Source organism: Ananas comosus, linkage group 3 (genome assembly GCF_001540865.1).
Source record: "Ananas comosus cultivar F153 linkage group 3, ASM154086v1, whole genome shotgun sequence".
Classification (NCBI taxonomy): Eukaryota; Viridiplantae; Streptophyta; class Magnoliopsida; order Poales; family Bromeliaceae; genus Ananas; species Ananas comosus.
Genome location: NC_033623.1, coordinates 11,617,286 through 11,624,953, shown reverse-complemented (window position 1 = coordinate 11,624,953; position 7,668 = coordinate 11,617,286). Strand labels below are relative to the sequence as shown.

General features: G+C 36.5%; 1 pseudogene; it reads right to left on the bottom strand.

The window, feature by feature from the left end:
- Positions 213-6,184, bottom strand: LOC109708006 (annotated as a pseudogene).

The window sequence follows — 7,668 nt, the reverse complement described above, 5'->3', positions numbered from 1 at the left end:
ATTATTAATCAACCACCGGGAGAATACCAGGGGACCACAGATCATCCACAGAATTTTGGAACATGCGGTCCAAGACCGAGCCACATGTTTATTTGTGCGCTTGGATAATCATGCGCACATTTCCACGTGTTTTGAGTTGAACGACCACGGCATTCACCGGCCTTCAGAATTCCATAGAAGTAGCATTCATTCTGAAATAAGCAATATACGGAGATACAAACCCTTATAAATGACACCATTAAAAAAAAAAATTGCAATACCCATTTCATGAATGAAACATCCAATCGAAGTTATCTTCTGCTTATTTTATCATCTCAAAAGGAAAAAAAAAAAAAAAGTATACCCTACCCCTCTAGAAGCAATCTTCCAGAGTCCTGCATGAACTTTTCTAATCTTCTTTCCTTACGCAGTCAGATTGGATGTCGGACCTGACTCTACAAAACAGCACGAACTTGAAGTTTCTCTTCAAGTCTCTGAGCAACTGCATCAATGAATTCCTCCATGCTCAAGTAATGTTCCCTTGACACCCTAAGCAAAACAGAATAGTTCAGTTCGTCAAAAAGGGAGAGAGAAAATAGATTTCTGCTCTGTATTCTTCTTGAATTGAAAGTACATCAAATATGGAAGTATTTCTAATTGGAATAAACAGAGTGAGCATACTGACTTGGGACCGTGGATAAGAAGCGCAAGATCCTTTGTCATTTTACCGGACTCGACTGTTTCAATGCATGCAGACTCAAGGTTCTGCACAAATTCTAGCAGCCTATCATTTTTATCAAGCTTCGCTCTGTTAAAAAAAAAAAAAAAAAAAGAAGACCATGCAGTGTAAGTGAGAACTAGGTAAAAACATTGTTATATGATGTACCAAATCCAACTCACAAATAGTAAAATCACATAATCCAAGAAGTAAAGCTATCTCCAAATGAACAATAAAACGTACCTGTGTGCAAGACCGCGAGTCCATGCAAAGATGGAAGCGATACTATTGGTGCTGGTCTCTTGTCCCTTTTGGTGTAGCCTGAAATGTCTAGTAACAGTACCATGAGCTGCTTCAGCTTCTAATGTTTTTCCATCTGAAGATAACTGCAAAGAAAAAAAAAATGAATTTTATGTGGTTCTCAACAGAAATATTAGAAATCCTGGAAACCAAAAGAAGGAAGAAGTGGCCATTACCAGCACGGATGTCATTAAGCCCAATGAACCAAAACCTGCAGCCACTGATAAATTGTAAGACGTCAGCATCATGATAAACTTCTGATGATAAGCAAATTACATAACAAAAAAATAATAGAATTTTTTTAAAAAAAAGTATATTAGTTGAAGTATCAAAGACCAGAACCTATCGCTCCATATAATTAAATAGCCATCCTGCTTCATGCAGTTCAGAACATGCAGCATCATCATATAAAAGGTTGAGAAAAGAATCTACCAGAATAAACATCTTTCATTTTGTTACTATAGATTGACGACACAAGGGTTGGCATACAATCATGAAGCTCACCAAACTATAATCACAATATCAGGCAAACGATACAAGTGAAAACAGGCTGTGATAAATGCAAATTCTGGAGATTTACATATAACATTGAAAAGAAATATTAATCCTACACAGATAATTACAATTTTACAACCTTGTGTAAACATGTGTGCACAGTAGACTAGTAGTAAATAAGGTTTTTTGTTCTCAAGGCATAAACTTTGGTTTGTCTAATAAATAATCAATGAGATAATCTGAACACAATGAAGACCTTGGGCAAGAAAATCGCTCCGAACATCTCGATCATAGTTCTTTCAGGCCCAGACATACCCTCCCTCACTTTTTAATGCATAGGCCACCATGTCATCAATCAACCGATGCTTATACCTGGAATAAGAATTACCAAACTGTTAGAATTATTTCAACTGAAAACCGTAGGAAAGGTAAACAGATAAGCGCACACCATATCGACTGCTCCTCAAACTTTTCCTTCCATTTCTCTTCATATACCTCCTGAAAGATGTCTTTAAACCTATGACAGTTCAGTTTCCAAAACAGTCAACTTCTTCTTTCCAAGTTCTATTCAAATACCAATGTAAAATCACTGCAGCTTTAAACTACAGAAAAGAGCTCATTGCCAAAAGCACAAACATCATAAAGCAAATGCAAACTCAAACATTTTTTTACTTCTAATATTTTCCTTCTCTAATAGGGGTATTCTCTTCGGAAAACTAAATTATGAGTAATAAAAGGAAAGAAAGCCTCATTTTGTCTTTGAAAGTAATTTATGTGAACAGATTCAGCAATCCGTCTGTATCCTATGGGAATATGAGTCATTCCTTAGTTCATTTTGATGCCGAAAGAAATGACTTGTCTGAACACTCAATTCAAGCTTTTCTCTTTCTCATTCATAGGACTACTTAAAACTTTGTCAATATGCGGTGGGCTTTTGAAAAATGCTACAACATGAGCATATGATTCTGAAATTAATATGGCAAATGCGGATCCAATGATTACTAGCCCAATGCTAAATGAGACAGATAGGAAAGCAAAATAATAGCATATTGCAATTAGATTTCAGATATACATAGCCAATTATAAGGAAAGAGTAGTACCTGCCATCATATTTTTTCAGAATTGTATTTTTGGTGCTCAAGTATAGAGGCCAACTTTTAGCAAGTGCCATTGCCATTGATGATTCAGCAAAGGCCCGAATAGACTGAAAATGGCTACATAAGACTTTGTATAAAAAACTACAAAAAGCGAAAAAAAGGGAAAAATATTCAATGCTCAGGCTCCCAGAGGCACACCTCATCTACGTTGTACATAGCTAATGCAATACCAGGCCCTTGGAAGTCATAAACATTTAGCTCCACAGGCACATCTCCATCTGGGACTGATTTTATCAATTAAGTAGAAGAGCCAATATAAGATTATCAATATAAACAAACATTAAATTATCAAACAAGCTACAATTAACTAAAATATTACGAGTATAGAAGCTCACCAAAGACCATTTTAAGCTTTCCTGGACCCTTAATAATTGTATCTGTCGCCCGATACTGATCTCCAAAAGCATGCCTGCCAATGCATATAGGTTTCTTCCAGCCTGCAGATTTTAATGGATTGCTTAGACATAAAATCTTCGCAATAACATCATATAAAATGGTAACGGTAACTTACCTGGAATAATCCGTGGTATATTTCGGCACAAGATTGGCTCACGGAAAACAGTTCCTGAAGTAGGGGGAAAAAAGGAAAAAGAAATTCAGCAAGCATCTGAAACATGTACAAAAGAAAGATTGGGGAAGTAATTCTTTAGGGCAATACGACATACGGCAAAGCCTGTTCTGATGTCAGGTCAATAAGAACACAAAAAAGGCACGCCCTCAATATACAAACTTCGGGGAAAATACAAGGTTAGTCCCACAATAATTAGAATTGTCAGTTTTACCTAATAAACAGACAAATTTACATTATTATCTAGTGAATAGAGGATTTAAGAGCATGAGTCCACAAGAAAGGAAAAGAAGCCCACCGTATCCCAATTCAACTCGATCTGCGATCCATATCATCAACTGACGAATCAAATCAAAAGCAAAATCAAGGGGAAACTATAGAAGAATCCCTAATCAAACCGAGAGAGAGGGAGAGAGAAGAAACCCTAGATCGCTGCAGAGAGAGAGAGAGAGAGGTTGGACCTGAAGACGACGACGGGGGTGGAAGCGACGATGTCCTTGGCCTTGGCGAGCGCCACCTCCGAACCAGCTCTCTTCTCCGACGACGGCGACGATAACGACGACCCTCCCATCGCGCGAGCTCCCACTGCTTTTTTATATATATATATATATATATATATACACAAGGAGGGTGAGAGAAGAGACGAGGAGAAACCACCCAACACCAAACAAAGGTGGACGGAATTCGAATAAAATATTTATCTCGATTTTTAAATTGGTTAGAAGATCCGATTTAAAAATTAAATTCGTCAATAATTTATGTACGCGATCTATAGTCTATACAAGAATTTTATATTTATTATTTAAAAATTTGGAACAAAAATTCGCCTATCACATTAAAATTTTTTTTTAAATTTATACTATTAACATAAATAATTATAATTTTTATAAATATAAAAATTCTTATAAGTATAGACCCATTTGTACTGATAAGTTTTCGATTGTTAGATGAAGAGATATGCGGTTGAAATAATAGTGATCCCCGGTTATGATGATAGTGGTCCCATAGAGTTGAATGGTTGGTTGGTTGAATAGTACAATCTAACGGGAGGAAATGATGAAAGAGCTAAATTTAATAACCGAAAACTTATGAGTACAAAATGACTTATAGTCATAAGTGTATAATAGCCGGACTCTATATAAGTCATAAGTGTATAGTAGCCGGACTCTATATATTATATAGAGTCCGGCTACTATACACTTATGACTATATATTTCTTTGTACTCATAAATTTTCGATCGTTAGATCTAATCTTTTGATTATACACAAGCACAAAGAGAGAGTGAGAGCTCCACCGTAGACCTCTCACTCCACAAGGCCCACGAGGCTAAGTGCAGCCTCGTGGGCCCGCTATTTTCCAACCCTATACGCCGCGATTTTCATCTTAGTCGCATTTCCTCTTTTCTTCTTTTACTGTAGCTCCGCCTTCATTTTTTTCTTCAAAATCAAACAGGAAGGTTGCTCGACTGCTCACGACGAGGTGCACTGATCTGCGGAGTGGTGGTCGCGCATCATTGGTTTAAGAAATTTCATCTTTTTGCAACCGCCCAATCTAATTTTTTTTTAGAAATTTCGTCGTTCCACCGCCGCTCAATCCGAATTTTTCGGAATATAATTCAGGGAATCCGTTTTGATCACGAATACTTTGAGCAAGGGAAGAAAACGCATTTTATTCTGATTTTTTAGAAAAAGTTTATAAACAGAGCGTTTTATATGTTTTGTTAATTTTTTATGAATAATTCGTGTATTATATGCTAATTAACTAACTAAGTTCTTACTTCTAGCTGGGTTGATTACCTTGTTGAAACTTTATTAGAAACTAAGATCGTACCTTCTATCATGATTTCGATTTTTGTACCCGATTTATAGACGACGATTTTTACACGTGGTTCGTCCTCGTTCACGATCTGCAAAAAAAGGAGACGTTTCAAGTTTAATTCCCTTATCCTCTGAGATGGAGCCGTCATAAAAAATTGGAGTAGGGTTAGATCGAAACTCTCGTATGTTACATATTTATATATAACTTAATGTAAGGATCTTAAATTACGTTCGTCCATCAAGGACGTGTTCAGATACACACTAACCGTTCGATCTAACATATTTTTATAGATCAACTTAAATATATCTTTATAGATCGTCTTGAATAAATCACATAGGTCACATCCAACATATCTTTTTCGGTGGTTGGTAGAGCAACACTAAATTTTAGTTTAGATTTTTTTTTAAAAAAAAAAAAGTAAAAAATGTATAGAATTTTACTGAACCATATTATGATTTGGCTATCTAACAACTTAAAATTTTAATTTTAGTAATTTTAGTGATTTGATGATCTTCAGTATAAAATTTAAGCTCATTACTTCCTTAATAGTAAATTTATAATAATTATATAAAATATGCTAATTAAACTCGTAAAAGATAAGCAATGTATTTAAATACTAAAGTTAACGAGTTATCTTCTAGTTAAATAACGAGGGGAAAAAAAGAAGAAGAAGAAGAAGAAACTATCACAGAGATCGAAAGAGCATTAATTCTTGGCGTCTCGGCAGTTGCAATAGGCCAGGATGCCTACCAAGGCGCCAATTCAGTTTGCAGCATTTTGTCCAAGGAAGGAGTCTGATAAGACTCGAATTCAGAACTTGTCGGCCTTTCTAATACCATGTTAAAAAATATGAAGCAACAGTTATTGTTCTCCGCAGCTTCAGAAACTACTAAGTTATTTCAGAGAGAGAAGTGTTTTCGAAGAAGAGGAGGAGGAGGAGGAGGAGGAGGACCTGAAGATGACGACGGGGGAGGAAGCGACGATGTCCTTGGTCTTGGGGAGGGCCACCTCCAGCCGAGCTCTCCTCTCCTCCGCCGACAAGCAAAAAGATGACCACCATCCTCCCATCTCTCTCCCTTACTACTCGATCGTCACTTTGGCCTTGCCCGCCTAATTAAAGAGCGCATATATGCAGCTGCATGCGCTTATTTACATAGGATAGGAGTACCCAACCTGGCTACAATACAAAGTTTCAATCAAGTCGCGACTCTTCTAACTATTATTATTAGAAACATACTACCCATATATACATCTGCGCCTGGTCTAGAGGTGTACACCTATTATATATTATCCGCGCGTGGATTAGGACTTAACAAGCTCATTGAAATAATTATAGAACTATAGGGACACAATTGGAAAAAGGTTGGGGGCCCTAATATTTTACTTTTAAAAAAAAAAAAAAAAATTGATTCAATCGTTATAAAACTAGTAAGACCGAAAAAACCTATATACTAATCAAATCACTATAATCTATGCGACAGAAATAAATCAAACGCCTTTTTGTCGTACCTTCTAATAATATATAAATGCACATTCTGCGAAATTCCAAATAAAGCCAAGGAGCAACAGCACATTATTGAAAGGCATAAAGAATAAAGTGGAGCAACGCAGGGGGCTATCCACACATTTTATCCTAAGTTAATACAAAAATGACTTGGACAGCAATATTAATGTAAGAACAAAAGGACTCATCCTGCTATCACGGCGATGACATGGTCAATAGTAACACAGGGACAATGTCGCACGCATATTTCCCCCCTATATTCAAGCCGAAAGGACAAAGACATCTCCCATCGCTCCAATGACTATGGCAATAGTAATGCTGCAGGGACACTGCACACATATTTTTCCCTTGATTCAAACAAAGAAAGAGAAAGACTCCTCCCATCACACCAATGACTTTCACAATAGTAATGACAACACTAATGACGCCGATGACTTTACAAATAGTAATGACAACAGTAATACAGAGAGATTATGCAGAGATTTTATTTAGTCTTAAGCTCTAGCAGAAAACAAAAGACTCCTCCCATCACAGCAATGACTTTCACAATAGTAATGCAACAAGATTATGCACACACATTTTATACCCTTCGCTCAAGCAAAAAAAATCTGAAATTTAGTTTTCAAATACTTTCAATAGAGTAGATCAAGTCTAACGGAACCGATCGTCGATTTGAAAACCGCATCATCGAAAACATTGGTAGCCCTCTGTGCTACCGATAGTATATATAGAGCAGGGCTACTATACTCTTATGAGTATTGGACCCTTCGTACTCATAAGTTGTTTTCGATGATGGAGCTTCCGAATCGACGATCCACTCCGTTAAACATGATCTAGAGTATTTGAAACTTCTAGAAAATAAATTTCGTAAATTTTCGAAATCATAATAAAATCCATCAAGCGGGCATAAAATGAACGGTCAAAATCGAACGACGTTCTTAAAAAGGATGATCGGATCCTTCAATTCAAGATCGGAGTTATTGATCTTGATCTATGTAGTGAATAGAATTTTCTATCAAAAATTCAACAAATTCCGATTCTTTTACACCGTTAAACTAGCAAGTATCCCATACCGGCCGTTAAAAATTGTCAAATTTGTGACCTCTTGATCGTAAGGTAAATGATGTC